We start from the raw sequence: 17887 nt of genomic DNA on the forward strand, positions 1-17887 counted from the left end.
ATTTAAATGGAAAAGAAGGTTGTACCGTTGTTTGGTCGCGCTCAGGTTGCCGGTGTCTGGAGTCCTGTTCTTTGCGTCTTGTTACAGATCCACGGAGTGTGTGTGCGTGTGCTTGGGGTGGGGGAGAGAGAATAATATGCTGATGTCATAAACTGCAGCCTTCCTCTAGTGTCAGCTGCCGTGTGCCTGGGCTCTTCCCCCCCACCCCCGCCTTGCGTTTCTGCGATCGCCCGCTTACGAGCAACGCTGCAGAAGATCCACGGTTGGAGTGATAGAATCTTTATTTATTGTTGGAGCAAATCGACTTAGGAGGGATCTCTGGAACAGAAGAGATTACGTGACGGAGCGCCTGACCTTGCCAGAGGCCCGGGAACATATTTAACGCCAGCTCTGTGTCGGCGGCGGCGCAAGGAGCAAGTCTCGCAGGGAGCCCGAAGCTGAGCGGGGAACTACCTGCTCCGTGGCTTTTCGCAGCAGGGAAGCTGGTGGCGCTCCCTGCCCGTTGCGTGGGCTGGGCCAGCCTGCCTTGCGAGCCGCCTCTCAGTTTACGCTGTATATTTTATAAATGTGCTGCAGCAGGCAGGGTTTCAGCCCGCTGTTTGTCTGTCCTGGCTGTGGTCGTGTTGGGTCTAGGGTTACCTGGGCCAGCAGTGGCGACGGGGGAAAGGGAATCAGCGCTCGCTTTCCTTTCCTTCCTTTTATCCCTTAGAAGCTCCTTGATCAATTGATCTTGAGCAACATGTATCTAGTGTTGGAGGGATATAAGGATTGAAACAAATCTTGCCACTGACAATGTAGCCTTGGGGTCCCGATCAGCGCTCGCTTTGGAACTCCTAAAAGGGGCCAAAATTTTTGTCACGACTCAGTCTGTCCAGAGCGTTTGATAGAAGGCTCATTGTTCTTATGGAAATCCTTAGACCAGGGGTGTCGAAATCAATTGTTTCAAGGGCCGGATATGACATAAATGTCACTTGGTCGGGCCGAGCCATGCCTCGCCAGCCTAGATCGAGGCGGGGAGGGTTGGCTGGCTCGGGGGGCCAGTTAAGAGCTCTGAAGAACATAAGAGAGGCCCAGCTGGATCAGACCAAGGCCCATCAAGTCCAGACATCTGTTCACACAGTGGCCAACCAGGTGCCTCTAGGAAGCCCACAAACAAGACCACTGCAGCAGCACCATCCTGCCTGTGTTTCACAGCACCTAATATAAAAGTCACGCTTTTCTGATCCTGGAGAGAGTAGGTATGCATCAGGCCCAGTATACATAAGAACAGTTCTGCTGGATCAGACCAAGGCCCATCACGTCCAGCAGTCTGTTCACACGGCGGCCAACCAGGTGCCTCTAGGAAGCCCACAAGCAAGACGACTGCAGCAGCACCATCCTGCCTGTGTTCCAATGCACCCAAGATAATAGGCCTGCTCCTCTGATCCTGGAAAGAATAGGTATGCATCATGACTAGTATCCATTTTGACTAGTAGCCGTGGACAGTCCTCTCCTTCACGAACATGTCCACTCCCCTCTTCAAGCCTTCCAAGTTGGTAGTCCATCACCCCATCCTGGGGCAGGGAGTTCCACAGTTTAACTATGCGTTGCGTGAAGTAATACTTCCTTCTATCAGTTTTGAATCTCAAGGGGCTGGATCTAGCCCTTGGGCCGTATGTTTGACACCCCTGTTATAGAGTCCTTTCTCGGGCTATTTCAATTAATTAGTGGCTACCGGTCACAGTTTCCCACTGCAGCTTCTGCTACCTTTCCCCTGCTCTTCTCGTTTTTCCTCCCCACTTTTAAGAACTCGCGTGTTCAGCTGGAAAGTTTCTTGGTCTCCATGTCAACATCTCGCTAGATCGGGACTGGAGGGGGGTGGCTGCCTCGGCTGGCTCGCAGGCTGGTTAAGAGTTCTTGAGCGGCCGGATCCAGCCCGCGGGATCTTATGTTGTGTTATGTTATGTTTAACACCCCTAGTGTATAGGGGGCCCATTCATCTCTCTTTCCTAAGCCAGGCACACAGTGATTCAGAGTTTTAGAGCAGGGGTGTCAAACTCAATTGTTACGAGGGCCAGATATGTCCCTTGGTTGGGCCATGCCATGCCTCACCAGCCCAGATCGGGACTGGGGGCAGGGGGTGGCTGCCTCGTCTGGCTCGTGGGGGCTAGATCTGGCCCACGAGCCTTAAGTTTGCTACCCCTGCCTTGGATAGACTTCTCCTGCATGGGCTAGGCTTCTGTAGGCACTCACCCTGTCTGATTTGGAAGTAATCCTACATAAACGTCCTCTGGTGGCCAGAAAGCTGAGTAAGACCCCCAAATGGTAAAAGGTAGAGAAAGTCGGCATATAAAAACCAACGCTTCTGCTTCTTCTGCTTCTCCTCCTCCTCCTCCTTCTCCTCCTCCTCGTCTCCCTGTCTCTCTTTCTCTCTTCCTCCTCTTCCTCCTCATGGCACATTGTTAACCGGAAAAGGTAGTGTCTGCTAAATGAGCTATCACAATAATTGGTTCTCCTTTCACCGAACCCCACAGACAACAGCAGGGGTCCACAGGTTGTGACTAGCCATGGCAGCTGACTGAAATTTGGGATTGTCATTACTGTGTTTCTCCCGTGACTTGGGAAAGGTCACACTGAGGGTTGGGGAGGGGCCGTGACTCAGTGGTAGCAGATAGGCTTTGGCACGCAGAAGGTCCCACGTTCAGTCTCTGGAATCTCCAGTAAGACGTATCAGGTAGTCAAAGAGGTGAGAGAGACGCTGGAGAACAGCTGGCGGTAGCAACCTTGATAAGGGGTCTGATTGAGCACACAGCAGCTACATGCGTCCCAAATGAAATGTTTGGAGCGCCTCTGAAGCTCAGCACGAGGTTGGAGATGATGCCTGGTCCCCCCCCCTCCCCACTTTTTGACCTCAGTAGAAGGGAGGCCATGCCATGATCCTCAGAAGGGGTTGGGTGTCTTTTCTCTGGTTAAGAGGGGTGGTTTGGAGTGGTGGAGTCTGATCTGGAGAACCGGGTTTGATTCCCCACTCCTCCGCATGAGTGGCGGAGGCTAATCTGGTGAACTGGATTTGTTTCCCCACTCCTACACACGAAGCCATCTGGGTGACCTTGGGCTAGTCACAGCTTTCTCAGCCTCACCTACCTCACAGGGTGTCTGTTGTGGGGAGGGGAAGGGAAGGTGATTGTAAGCAGGTTTGATTCTTGCTTGAGTGGTAGAGAAAGTTGGCATATAAAAACCAACTCTCTCTTCTTTCTGAATTCAGAGCTGGTCAGCTTGACTCAAGCAGCTTTCCTTCCCCTCTCTGCAATTAGAAGGCGTCCCTTCCAAAATCCGGGGGAGGGGGGAGATTCTCCAGCCACCAAGGCCCACCGATGCTCTTTTGGGTATCCCCCCAGGCAAGCCGGCCGCTCTGCAAATACGTCATCTGATTCGTGGCGCAGCGCAAGTGAGAAGTTTTGCAAATGGCCAGCCATTATAGCTCATTATCACGCTTCGGAGTAGCCGTTAAAGAGGATGAGGGATGGGGATTATGCAGCTAGGAGCGGTTTCAGTTCAGAGGCTGCAGTTGCTGGGGTGGGAGGCTTTGCTTTCCTAGAATCATAGAGTTGGAAGGGACCGCCAGGGTCATCTAGTCCAACCCCCTGCACAATGCAGGGAATTCACAACTTCCTCCCCCCCACACCCCCAGTGATCCCTACTCCATGCCCAGAAGATGGAGAAAAAAAACCCCTCCAGGATCCCTGCTCAATCTGGCCTGGAGGAAGATTGCTCCCTGGCCCCAAAGTGACCATCGGCATTTCCCTGGGCATGTAAGGAAGGGCTGCGAGAGCATATAAAAACCAACTCTTCTTCTTTTTCTTCTGAATAATGCACTTTGAATCCACTTTCACGATCCTTTTCAAGTGGATTTTTGCCATTTTACACAGTAAAATCCAGCTGCACAGTGCATTGAAAGTGGATTGGAAATGCATTATTCACCACGTATGAAAGCGGCTCAAATCTGGCATTGCATTTGTGACTCTTTCTACTAAGGGCAGAAATACCGCTCATGTGAAACTTTCTGTTGAATTGGAACCAGGGACGGCACGCGCAGCAGGGTGCCTGTTGCAGCTCAGGAAGGATATTCATCTCGTGGCCCACGGCCTGGACTCACTTCTGCATTTCCCCCTGGCAGCTGAGAGAAGTCAAGCGCGTGATCTTGTAGGGTGTCGATGCTGGTTTGATAACACACTGCAGCATGGGTGCATAGCCGTTGAACCGATTGATCTATGAGGATTGTAGTTCACGGTTTCCACGTGGAGGGCAGGTGGCCTTAGGAGGTGCCTTCTTAGATCAGGTCAAAGGCCGTCTGACATTCTGTCCCCCAAAGTGCATGTTAAGGGCCTTAGAATCATAGAATCTTAGAGCTGGAAGGGACCACCAGGGTCATCTAGTCCAACCCCCTGCACAATGCAGGAAATTCACAACTACCTCCCCCTCACACACACCCAGTGACCCCTACTTGGCCCAGAAGATGGCCAAGATGCCCTCCCTCCCGTGATCTGCCTCAGGTCACCGAATCAGCATGGCTGACAGATGGCCATCTAGCCTCTGCTTCAAAACCTCCAGGGAAGGAGAGCTCACCACCTCCCGAGGAAGCCTGTTCCTCTGAGGAACTGCTCTAACGATTAGAAAGTTTTTCCTAATGTCTAGATGGACATTCTTGATTTAATTTCAGCCAGTTGGTTCTTCCAGAAGCCGGTTCGGTCTTCAACTCCACCTGTTCGGTAGCCATTATTACTCTGACCATGGAGATCCCGGCTTGCTTCCTTCGCCGTATCCCTGTAAACTGAGCTTTATTCTGCACGACATTCTCTCTGCAAAAGAAGGGTTAAAAAGATATGTACGTGGGGGGGGGGGCAGTTGGGAGGTGAGATTCCTTGCTGGAATGCTCCATTGCTTGACCTTGAGAAAGCCGTAACTGTGGGGCAGGGGGAGGAGGGAGAACCGGTGGAAGCATGTCTTCTGAGCCACACGAATGTTGTGTAATGTTGCCCCCCATAGTGCACTGATCTGTGTTGTTTCAAAGGGGTGGAGGGGTTGTGAGTTTAGAGGCTAGGCCGTGTGGATGAAATATAGGGCGAGAGTGTCCATTCCTTAGCACAGAAGAGATTCGAGTGGTTCTGAAATCCTGACAGCAAACCCTGTAAAGCAGTCTGGCATTGTTATGAGAGCCAGAGTGGTGTAGTGGTTAAGAGCGGTGGACTCTAATCTGGAGAACCGGGTTTGAGTCCCCATTTCTCCACATGAGCAGCGGACACTAATCTGGAGAGCCAGGTTCGATTCCCCACTCCTACACATTAGCAGCGGACTCTGATCAGGTGAAGGGGTTTGATTCCTCCCTCATCCACATGAGCAGCAGACTCTAATCTGGAGAACCGGGTTCGATTCCCCACTTCTCCGCATGAAGCCTGCTGGGTGACCTTGGGCCAGTCACAGCTCTCTCTGAACTCTCTCAGCCCCACCTACCTCACAGGGTGTCTGTTGTGGGGATAAGAGAAGGCGATTGTATGCCGCTTTGAGACTCCTGAAAGGTAGAGAAAAGCGGGGTATAAAAACTCTTATCTCCCATTTTGCGGGTGGAACCATATTGCAGCTGCTGGGATAGAGGATCCTTTGGCTAAGGGAGTGTGGCAGAGGTTAGGATTTGAACCAGGGACTGTCTGCTTAATAGCTCAGTCTTTCAGTCCCTGTCGGGCAGTATCCCGCATCCACTCTTTGCTTAGCGCCAGAAGGGCAGGATTTGCATTGCAGTAGTTGTACTAGATATGATAAAATAACCATCTTCAAGTACTTGAAGGGTTGTCATATAGAGGAGGGTGCGGAGTTGTTTTCTGTTCCCCCAGAAGGTGGGATCAGAACCAACGGGTTGAAACTAAATCAAAAGAGTTTCCGTCTAGACATGTGGAAGAACTTTCTAACAGTTAGAGGGGTTCCTTGGTGGAACAGGCTTCCTCAGGAGGTGGCGAGGTAGTTGTGAATTTCCTGCATTGTGCAGGGGGTTGGACTAGATGACCCTGGTGGTCCCTTCCAACTCTATGATTCTAGAGCTTACTGTTTGGTCTCTTCATTGCAGCCTACTCACAGGAGAGATATTTCTTTGGAAGTATGCTTTAGCAGATGCGGTTGCGGCGCTTAAGTCTGCGTCCTCTGTAGAAACACCACGCAGGGCTCAAGCTGCGTGTGGCGCCTGTGCTGTAGAGATCTCGGGCAGAGGAGGGAGGGCCGGGGCGAGTGGGTGGGCTCACGGAAATGTGTTTAATCTTCGGCGCTACTGAGCCGTCGGCTGCCAGAGGAGACTTATCCCTCCGGATCATAAAAGAGATTCCCGAAGTGATTTTCTGTTTCCACCAAATGGCATCTCATTATCACAGATGTTCTTGAGGGAAGTGATGCGTCCCCCCCCCAGCTCTGCCCACCCCCTCGATAATTCCCTCCTCCCTGAGGTTTCATTTCCCTGACTCCCTGCCAACCGTACAATTAAAATGTCTGCAGGAATATTCCACTGGCTGCAGCGTCCGGGGCGAGGGCCAACTGGAATGAAACATGGCTCCGACCACCAGCTCGGGCCGGGTTGCTTTGCGGTGGGAGTCGCAGCCCGAGGGCTCCCCCTCCCCATAAGCTATTGCCAAGACAGGCTTGGGGCTGCATGGATTCTTCGCAGTCCCCAAGATCACCCCAGAAGAAGAAGATGAAGAGTTGGTTTTTATACCCCGCTTTTCTCTTGCCTTGCAAACCAAGACCTCCAAAATGTCCTATCTTTGGCAGCCTTGCTCAGGTCTTGCAAACTGAGGGCTGTGGCTTCCTTTATTGAGTCAGTCCATCTCTTGTTGGGTCTTTCTCTTCTCTTGCTGCCTTTAACTTTTCCTAGCATTATTGTCTTTTCCAGCGACTCTTGTCTTCTCATAATGTGACCAAAGTACGACACCCTCAGTTTAGTCATTTTAGCTTCTAGGGTCAGTTTGGGCTTGATTTGATCTGTAACCCACTGATTTGGTTTTTTGGGGGGGCGGTCCAGGGCATCTCCTATTCTCCATTTTAAAAGTAGCACAAACTGCAGGCTTGTGACTTGTCTATGATACCCTAGAACATCTTTTTTAACTACGCGAGAGACCTGCTTGATCAGACCAGTGATCCATCTGCTCCAACTTCCAGTTTGTTAGGGCATTCAGTTTCCTTGGAAAGCCCGTGCGCAGGGGCCCAATCCTCTCCACTATTGCTTCCCTTCAGCAGCTGTCACTGGTATACTGAACCAGAATATGGAGGCTCCATTTAGCTTTCATGGCTACTAGCCATGAATGGATCTATTCTCCATGAAATTTGCCTAATCTCACCCAGAAGGTTGGACCAGAACTAACGGGTTGAAATTAAAATAGGCCCTTTTTATTACAGCAATGCAGAAAAAGGCTGAACTGGGTGATTTTTCAGGACGCGGCTCAGACCCAGATACTTTTCTTTGTCAGACCGCAAACGCCTTTCTGTTTTAAATTTTAAAAAAAAGTTTCAAAGCAGTTCTGAAGGTTGTGTGTGTGGAGTTGATTGTATAAGAAGTTGCCACCGATGCAAATAACTGGTTCATAATTCATATTAGTAATCTTTTATCTCATGTATAGATGATGGCCCAGGCTAGCCTGATCTCATCAGATCTCAGAAGCTAAGCAGGGTCAGCCCTGGTTAGTATTTGGATGGGAGACCACCAAGGGAATACCAGGGTTGCTGTGCAGAGGAAGGCACTGGCAAACCACCTCTCTGTTAGTCTCTTGCCATGAAAACCCCAAAAGGGGTCGCCATAAGTCGGCTGCGACTTGACAGCACTTTGCACACACACACACACATAGGTGATACAGATGTTTTACTGGCGTATGCCGTACTAATAAATCTGATTCTGATAATTCATATTTATGCCAGTTGTCCTCAAGAAACTATAAAATATTTTTAAACATGTGCCTTCTTTTTGCCTGAGGAATTGCAACGCCGGTGCAAAACGTGTACAAATCCTCTGTAACTTGAAAGACTTTGCAGTGGTGGTAGCGGCAGCCGTTTTTATTTGGGGGCCAATAATAACTGCAAGAGCTCGCTTATCTTTTGTGCACTCGGACAGGTTCGCTTGTAAGCAACTTCTTTTTATAGTGTTCTCAGCTGAGCAGTTTTTCCTTCAGGAATTTCAGAAGTGCCTTTCCTGGCAAACCGGTCCGATTGGGTCTTTCCACTATACACTGGTCTTGCGTTAGCTGCTTGCAATTGCCGCAGGGTCTGTGACCAAACGCCCTAGTGCCCCGTCCCAAATAATCAGAACGTAGGTGTGTGGTGGGCAGGTGACACCTCCCATCTCGATGCATGGCAAAAGCTAGGACCAAGCGAGGTCGGACCAAAACCAGTGAGTTGAAATTAAATCGAAAGAGTTTCCGTCTAGACATCAGGAAGAACTTTCAAACCATTAGAGCCAGCGTGGTTTAGGGGTTAAGAGCAGTGGTTTGGAGTGGTGGAGTCTGATCTGGAGAACCGGGTTTGATTCCCCGCTCCTCCACGTGAGCGGCGGAAGCTAATCTGGTGAACTGGATTTGTTTACCCACTCCTACACACAAAGCCAGCTGGGTGACCTTGGGCAAGTCACATTCTCTCAGCCCCACCTACCTCACAGGGAGTCTATTGTGGGGAGAGAAAGGGAAGTGATTGTAAACCGGTTTGAGTCTCCCTTAAGAGGTAGAGAAAGTCAGCATATAAAAACAAACTCTTCTTCCTCAGTGGAACTGGCTTCCTCGGGAGGAGGTGGTGGTGGGCTCTCCTTCCCTGGAGGTTTTGAAGCAGAGGCTAGATGGCCATCTGTCAGCAATGCTGATTCTGTGACCTTAGGCAGATCACGGGAGGGAGGGCATCTTGGCCATCTTCTGGACATGGAGAAGGGGTCACTGGGGGTGTGAGAGGGAGGTAGTTTGGAATTTCCTGCATTGTGCAGGGGGTTGGACTAGATGACCCTGGTGGTCCCTTCCAACTCTGTGATTTTATGTTGGCGATTCAGGGTGGTCTTTTTGGGCCTGGCGATTGCAGGAGATTCAGTGGAAATACCGGTGCTCTTCATGAGTTCATCTGCCTTAGAGATAGGAAAGAAGCGGAGTGGATTCCAGGGTGGGCTTTTCTGAAGCATAAAAGCAGCTGTGGAGGAATCGCCCGGGAATTCCTGTACAGTCACCACAAACCCCACTCGGCTGCAGGTTGCCAAGGAGAACACCCTGGAGTCAGTCTTAAAGAAGAACCTGTCTATAAATTGAAATGACCTAAGAATTGTTCCTGGTATAAAGCTATAGGAGAGCCAGCGTGATGTAGTGGTTAAGAGCGGTGGATTCTAACCTGGAGAACCGGGTTGGATTCCCTACTCCTCCACATGAGCGGCAGACTCTAATCTGGAGAGCCGGGTTCGATTCTCCACTCCTCCACATGAAGCCTGCTGGGTGACCTTGAGCAAGTCACAGTTCTCTCCAAACTCTCTCAGCCCCACCTACCTCACAGGGTGTCTGTTGTGGGGATAAGAGAAGGCGATTGTAAGCCGCTTTGAAACTCCTTAAAGGTAGAGAAGGGCAGGGTATAAAAAACCCACTCTTCTTATTCTATAGGACAAAAAAAGAAAATCCCTAATGTATCCCGTTCGCCTGATGGTGACTTTTGTGATCCTCCCCCCTTTGGGTGAAGCTTTAGAGGCTTTCTAACTTTCTAGCGTTGGGGAATGTTGTCCCCATCCGTTGACTGAGAGGAAACCCTGAACGCCTGCCCAGTTTTCTAGGATGCATTATCTGCTGACAAAGAGCCCCGGCCAGGTTTGTTGGGTCTCTTTGCCCAGTCCTCTTGGGCCGCGCTGTCTGTCACGCGTCCAGCGCTCCACTGCAGTATTACGTTGCAAGAAAATGTCGTCATGGTCGGCCGGCTGCCTTTCTGGCAACCTCCTCGCTAGTCAGTCCCCGTTCGGCTTCTAGGAACTCCGTCTGAAAAACCCAACGCTTCGGAGAGGGGGATGCGTCGGGACCTCAGCGCGTGGCAGTTTTGATTTGCGTAGACCTGTGTGTTCGTAAGTGGCACGGGGAGAGGCCGGTTGGCCTTCTAGGAAATGTGTCGTGCCTCAAAAGAAGCCGTCCCATGTCCGGACGTTCAGGTCAGGCCTACTTTGGATCCGGTACACCAAAGGGGGGAAAACGTAACCCTAAAAAAGGGAGGAAAGGGGGGAAAGTAACCCTAAAAACGTCAGAATTAAGTACCCAAAGGTCAAGAAGAAGTCAACACACAAGGCCAAAGGTGATACAATATAAAAGTTATGTCAATACGAAATAGGCATATATTTATTACAAGCTAAAATCAATAACATATAGCCTACCAAACCAGCATGCTCACGTACACATACAACACAAATAGTCTAATTTTGTGTTTTTATGTCTATTTGTGTTGTATGTGTACGTGAGCATGTTGGTTTGGTAGGCTATATGTTATTGATTTTAGCTTGTAATAAATATATGCCTATTTTGTATTGACATCACCTTTGGCCTTGTGTGTTGACTTCTTCTTGACCTTTGGGTACTGTTTAGTGAGAAATGTATTTGTATGTGGCCATAGGCCTTCACAGAACATCATCCACAAAGTAATACAATATTTAAAAAGGGCATGTACAAGAAAATAAAATCTAGGAGGGTGAACATGGATATGAAGCACCAAAAACAACATCATTTGTGGGATTCTGCTCTAGAGCTAACTATCTTAGCTCTTATTTTCCTTGCTGCCAGAGCAAACAATGATGTTCTATGAGAAATATACTCATTGGAGTCAGACAGCAAGAATATGATTTTCTCCTTTTCTGAGTGGAGATTTGTACCCACTAGTACTTAGATTTGTACCATCTAGAAACTTAGTCCTGGGCTATGCATAGAGTGGGCAATGGGGTAAATCCTCCCGCACACGGGTATTGCAGATACACAAGCGTTGATCCTTGGGGATGTGTTTGTACCGCCCAACTAAAACAGCCGTTGGCATGGTTTCAAAGCGTAGAGCAGAAAACGCTGCTCTGAGGTTATAATTTGAAATCTTAGCTAGATACTGGGCTCTCAGGTGGTCACTTTTAAGTAATTTGAACCATGGTGCAGACTGTGCCTTCTGAATTAATGCCCTGTCAAACAGGGCATCACACCAGTCTCTTAATTGTGTATCCGCTGCTGAAAGTCTTCGAAGGTCATCGGGGATGGAGTACTAGGTTAATAGTTTGTTTGTAAAACCTGATCGTGCTGGGTTCCCTTGAGAGCATAATATCAAGGGACGGTTTACTAAATGAGTTTGATCTGTCCGCTCTATTTAAAAAAAAAAATAGTTTTAGAACCTCAAGATGGATGCGGGCCCTAAGAGGTGGTAATCCTGTTTCAGCTCTCATCAGAGCGGTTGGAGTACCCTTAGGAAGGACCAGGATACCTTTGGGTACTGAATTCTACTTTGGATTTGGGCCTCCTTTTTTGGGTTGAAGAATGCGTGGCGCAAGGGAATACAATTTCATAACACAATTACGAAGCCTGCTTGTTTTATTGCTCTCACGGGACGCTTGCGCAGAGAACGATCCCCCCTGAAGAGGCCGGTACGAAACGCGGAGGGGTACTTCATTTATTAAATTTCATTCCCTGGCACCATTTGTTGCTTTTTGTCTTCGTTTTGTTTTGGTGTGGCCCCCTCTCTTTATAGAATCATAGAGTTGGAAGGGACCACCAGGGTCATCTAGTCCAACCCCCTGCACAATGCAGGAAATTCACAACGACCTCCCCCCCCCCCCCACATTCCCAGTGACCCCTACTCCATGCCCAGAAGATGGCCAAGATGCCCTCCCTCTCATCATCTGCCTAAGGTCATAGAATCAGCACTGTTGACAGATGGCCACCTAGCCTCTGCTTCAAAACCTCCAGGGAAGGAGAGCTCACCACCTCCCGAGGAAGCCTGTTCCACTGAGGAACCGCTCTGACTGTTAGAGAATTCTTCCTAATGTCTTGAAGAATGCATGCCTCATACATCCGTTTCCCCTTTCCCAGTGGGGCAGAGGGCTGCCTTTGGGCCCTGGCGGCTTTATCTCGGCGGTCTCCGCTCTCTGGAACAGAGTCCTGCCTTTGTTTGGGACGTCCCTGCCTGTTTCCAGCTTCTCAGTCATGGAAGGGGATTCCCTTATGTTCTTGGGAGGCCGTTGTTTACAAACCGGACCCGCTGCCAGCTCCTCAGCAACCACGCAGCTTCCCCCCACCCCACACACAATCTGTTGCTTTAGTTGCGGTAAAAGGGACGGATGACACAGTTCCTGCAGCAGCAGATCTTGCCTAGCTCTGGTAGCTTTGGTTTCGGAGGGGGATGCCGGCAGTCAGATCTGCCTGCGTCTCTCTTTTTGTGGGGACGCCCTGCGCACGGTACTGGCGGGGACCGCGATGCACCGAGATGGGCGTCGGCCCAAGAGCGCATGTGGCGGAGGTCAGGGGTGGTGGTGCCTGTGCTTGCTCCAGAGTAGCTTGCCGGTTGGCTTTGATGTAGCTCAGCGCCCTGCTGACTAGTTTCGGTGTGTGTGTGTGTCCACTTTAAGAGCGTTCATCTGCAATGCAGCTGTTAGCCGGGAAGTTCTGTAAATCAAGAAGGAGCACGTCGCGCGCCTGCCTGCAGTTCTGGCTGGGTCCTTGTTGCACACACCGGCGCTTTCCCTTGGAGGGGGGAGCACGGGGGAGGGAGCCCTTGGCACAGTAACTTGTTAGCCGGAGCATGCCTTTTTGCGCCTGCCTCTGCGTCAGATGCTCTGGCTGGAGGGCATGTGAATAGCGCAGCGGGCAACAGCTGTGGCGCTGGGAAATCCTGTTGCGCTCAGCACCACAGGAACACATGAAGCTGCCTTATACTGAATCAGACCCTTGGTATAGTCTACTCAGACTGGCAGCGGCTCTCCAGGGTCTCTGGCAGGGGTCTTTCACATCACCTACCTGCCTGGTCCCTTTAACTGGAGATGCTGGGGATTGGACCTGGGACCTTCTGCATGCCAAGCAGATGCTCTGCCACTGAGCCATGGCCCCTCCCCAGGGGGCTGTGCACCACCCTCCCTTTCTTCCTTGCTCACCCCCCCCCAAACGCACGTTTGATAATTTGCTGGTGCTGTTAGGCTGTCTCCAGCACCTCTCTTTTGAAGCTGGAGTCTTGGAACAGTCCTGTAAAGACCGCCGGGCTCCTCCTCAGTAACTGAAGCGCCGTTGCAGCATTTGAGGGCCGGCTTCATTCCATTCCCCTATCCCTCAAGTTGCAAAGGGGCTTTTGGCCCCTCTGGCCCTTAGGCAGCAGTAAAAAAAAAATAGGGGAGGTGCCGTGGCTCAGTGGCAGAGCATCTGCTTGACATGCAGAAGGTCCCAGGTTCAATCCCTGGCATCTCCAGTTAAAGGGACCAGGCAGGAGGTGATGTGAGAGGCCTCTGCCTGAGACCCTGGAGAGCCGCTGCCGGTCTGAGTAGACAGTACTGACTTTGATGGACCTTTGATGGTCTGATTCAGTATAAGGCAGCTTCATGTGTTCATGTGTTGGCTGTTAAGAGCTCTGTGTGCATGGTTGGTGGGTGCGGGGTTGGCTACCAGCAGAATTGCCTGTCTGGGGCAATTCTCTTCCACTTAAGGGCATGAGAATTACAGAATAGTTAAATTGTGGAACTCCCTGCCCCAGGATGTAGTGATGGCTGCCAACTTGGAAGGCTTTAAGAAGGGAGTGGACATTTTCAGGGAGGAGAGGGCTATCCATGGCTACTAGTAAAAATAGATACTAGTCATGATGCATCCCTATTCTCTCCAGGATCAGAGGAGCAGGCCTATTATATTAGGTGCTTTGAGACACAGGCAGGATAAATGCTGCCGCAGTCATCTTGCTTGTGGTCTTCCTAGAGGCACCTGGTTGGCCACTGTGTGAACAGACTGCTGAGCTTGATGGGCCTGGGTCGCATTCTGCAGGGCTTTTCTTATGTTCTTAGAAGTGGTGGTTGTACCAGCAGCCCTTGAAAAATGCTGCTTCCCTGCCCGCTCTTGGGTTTGGCGCCTAGTTCAGAGGGTGGCTTCGCAGATTGCCTGGCTGCAAGGGAAAAGGAAGTGCACAATAGCCGTTCCTTCTGTCCCCCTCCCCCCCAAAAGGACTTGTGGGATCTGTTTCTGCAACTACAGCTTGTGCATCTCTCTGACCCGAGGGTTACCCAAGCTGGCTGGAAGCAGAAAATGCTGTTCAATCTGGCTTCACTCCCAAGTTGCCACTGAATAATACGTGGATCCCCCCGGGATGTTTTATTAGAAGAAGAAGAAGAAGAAGAAGAAGAAGAGTTGTTTTTTATATGCCGACTTTCTCTACCACTTAAGGGAGAATCAAACCAGCTAAGAATCACCTTCCCTTCCCCTCCCCACAACAGACACCCTGTGACGTAGGTGGGGCTGAGAGAGTGTGACTAGCCCAAGGTCACCCAGCCGGCTCCATGTGTAGGAGTGGGGAAACAAATCCAGTTCACCAGATTAGCCTCCACCACTCATGGCTTTGGTTTGGAGGAGCGGGGAGTCAAACCCTGTTCTCCAGATTTGAGTCCACCGCTTCCAACCCCTGCTCTTAACCACTATATCATGCTGGCTGCCAGCGTGGTGTAATTCCTTCCTCCTACGTGGCCCTGGACCGTAGTGTTTTGGGGGCGAGTAACTTATTTGTGCAACTGTCTCGTAGCTTCTGGTAAGTGTATAGAGCTGTACTCTGCCCTCTCTTCCTGCTCTGAAAATTCCAGTCTGCTGAACCCTTTGTGACTAAAGGAAGATCTCTGTGCCTCGTTTGGAGGGATCCTTTTGGGGCTTTCAGAAGGCCGGCCATTTCACCTTCTGGTCTTTGATAGAATCATAGAGTTGGAAGTGGCTCAGGGGAGGGGCTGTGGCTCAGTTTGTAGAGCATCTGCTTGGCATGCAGAATGTCCCAGGTTCAATCCCCGGCATCTCCAGTTAAAGGGACTAGGCAAGTAGGTGATGTGAAAGACCTCCGCCTGAGACCCTGGAGAGTCGCTGCTGGTCTGAGTAGACAATACTGACTTTGATGGACCAAGGGTCTGATTCCGTATAAGGCAGCTTTATGTGTTTATGTGTATGTGACCACCAGGGTCATCTAGTCCAACCCCTTGCACAATGCAGGAAATTCATAACGACCTCCCCCCCACACACCCAGTGACCCCTACTATATGCCCAGAAGATGACCAAGATGCCCTCCCTCTCATGAACTGCCTAAGGTCATAGAATCAGCATTGCTGACAGATGGCCACCTAGCCTCTGCTTAAAAACCTCCAGGGAAGGAGAGCTTCACCACCTCCCGAGGAAGCCTGTTTCACTGAGGAACCGCTCTGACTGTCAGAAAATTCTTCCTAATGTCTAGGCTGAAACTCTTTTGATTTAATTTCAACCCGTTGGTTCTGGTCCGACCTTCTGGGGCAACAGAAAACAACTCGGCACCCTCCTCTATGTGACAGCCCTTCAAGTACTTGAAGATGGCTATCATATCCCCTCTCAGTCTTCTCCTCTTTAGGCTAAACATACCCAGCTCCTTCAACCTTTCCTCATAGGACTTGGTCTCCAGACCCCTCCCCATCTTTGTTGCCCTCCTTAGAAAATGCTTCCTAATGTCTAGACAGAAACTCTTTTGATTTAATTTCAACCCGTTGGTTCTGGCCCGACTAATGGTCTGTCTTGCTACTCATTCCTAAACTCCCGATCTCTCGTGAACTCTGAATAGTCCTGATTCCTGTGAGACCTGCTTTCTGTCTCCTGTATTGCAAATTTCATTCGTCCCCTTCCACCACAGTGGAGATGCCAGGGCAGCCTTTGTGGAGGCTTCTGGTAAGGGAGCTGCTTCTAGCGATGGATTGTGTTTCCGTTCACTCTCTGGTTTGCTTCTGAATTCTCAAGCCACTGCCGTCTGACCTTGGGGACTTGTTCGAAGACCTCCCGTTCTGTTTAAGGCAAAATTTCACGGCTTCACAGGGGAAATCCCATTTCCCCTCTCAATCTTGCAGAATCTTTGTAGGGGTCTAAAGGGGCCCTGGATTGCCCAGCCTAGCCTGATCTCGTCAGCTCTCAGAAGAAGAAGAGTTGGTTTTTATATGCCGACTTTCTCTACCGCTTAAGGAAGAATCAAAGTGGCTTACAATCGCCTTCCCTCCCGCTCCCCACAACAGACACCCTGGGAGGTAGGTGGGGCTGAGAGAGCTCTAAGAGAGCTGTGACTAGCCCAAGGTCACCCAGCTGGCTTCGTGTGTAGGAGTGGGGAAACATCCAGTTCACCAGATTAGCCTCCGGCTCTCATGTGGAGGAGCGGGGAATCAAACCAGATCCGAAACACCACTCTTAACCACTACACCACACTGGCCGGAAGCTAAGCAAGGTTGACACGGGTTAGTATATGGATGGGAGAAGTCCAGGGTTGCTATGCGGAGGCAGGCAACGGCAAACCACCTCTGTACGCCTCTTGCATTGAAACTCCCATGGGGTTGCGCTGTCAGTCGGCTGCCGTATTCCATCACCAGTGGGGGCCGGAGCGGGGCCCTGGGAGGCTGAGCAGACCCTGGGAGATATGTTGTGCGCTTGCTTTTGAACGGGCCGTGGCTCAGTGGTAGAGCATCTGCTTGGCATGCAGAAGGTCCCAGGTTCAATCCCTGGCATCTCCAATTAAAAAGGACCAGGCCAAGTAGGTGATGGGAAAGACCTCTGCCTGAGACCCTGGAGAGCCACTGCCGGTCTGAGTAGACAATACTGAGGGTCTGATTCAGTATAAGGCAGCTTCATGTGTTCATGTATTACCCATTAATTGAGGGTTTTAGGGCCATGGCTCAGTGGTAGAGCATCTGCTTGGCATGCAGAAGGTCCCAGGTTCAATCCCCGGCATCTCCAGTGAAAGGGACTAGGCCGGTAGGTGATGTGAAAGACACGCCAGGATGTGGATTCCCGCACGCCAGGATGGAAAGCTGGGCTTGGCAAGATGCCAATTAAATGGGCTTCTTTCTGAGGCTTTTTGGGTATGGTGGGGGGAGGAGCATCACTGGCTGCTCCTCCTTTTCCCTGGAATGCAATGCCGCAGAAACGTCTGTGTGCCTGCATTTTGTTTTCGTTCTGCTTGTTTTTCTTAGGAAGCTGACTTCAGGATGCTCTGATCACATTTTCCTGAGCGAAGCTCCGTAAAGGCAGAGCTAAATCTTGATTTAAAGCCAGGCCGTGCATTGTGGTACGCACCGTGAAAACCGAGGTTCGGATTCCCACGTGGCCAACTAGTTAGTTGAGTGACCTTGGCTCAGTCTGTATGTATTCCCCTGCAGCTGTCATTCTTAGAGGTTACTATGCTGTCCGTCCAAATAGACTGACACTGGGCTTATAATCCTATTGGAGTGTTAGGGGGAGGGGCCGTGGCTCCGTGGTAGAGCATCTGCTTGGCATGCAGAAGGTCCCACGTTCAATCCCCGGCATCTCCACTTAAAGGGACCAGGCAAGCAGGTGCTGTGAAAGACCCTTTTCTGCCTGAGACCTTGGAGAGCTGCTGCCGGTCTGAGTAGACAATACTGACTTTGATGGACCGAGGGTCTGATTCAGTAGAAGGCAGCTCCGTGTGTTCATGTGCTGTGCGAGTGCATGAGTTATACATTGGCTTGAGTTGAAGATTATGACCAAAAAAACCTCGGTGAAAAGGGGTTTTACCGGATCCCCTTCTCGTTAATTTGTTACTTGCTTCAACTTCTGCTGCACACTTCAACTTCTAATCGTGGACTACTGAATTTACACAAGGAACCCACCGGGTTGTCAGTTGCGTGTTTATGCACCTTGCTATTTGATTCTGTTTT

General features: G+C 50.6%; 1 protein-coding gene and 1 non-coding gene across 38 annotated transcripts in view; both read left to right on the forward strand.

Annotated features, from left to right (window-relative positions):
- The window catches only part of CAMK2G (calcium/calmodulin dependent protein kinase II gamma), a 177014-nt gene that overhangs the window by 16179 nt on the left and 142948 nt on the right, over nt 1-17887 (forward strand). The window lies entirely within an intron of this gene.
- Nucleotides 13360-13434, forward strand: TRNAV-GAC (transfer RNA valine (anticodon GAC)). Its single transcript has one exon. It is a non-coding gene; the product is annotated as a tRNA-Val (tRNA).

The sequence above is a fragment of the Euleptes europaea genome, chromosome 4 (genome assembly GCF_029931775.1).
Source record: "Euleptes europaea isolate rEulEur1 chromosome 4, rEulEur1.hap1, whole genome shotgun sequence".
In the NCBI taxonomy this organism is placed as follows: Eukaryota; Metazoa; Chordata; class Lepidosauria; order Squamata; family Sphaerodactylidae; genus Euleptes; species Euleptes europaea.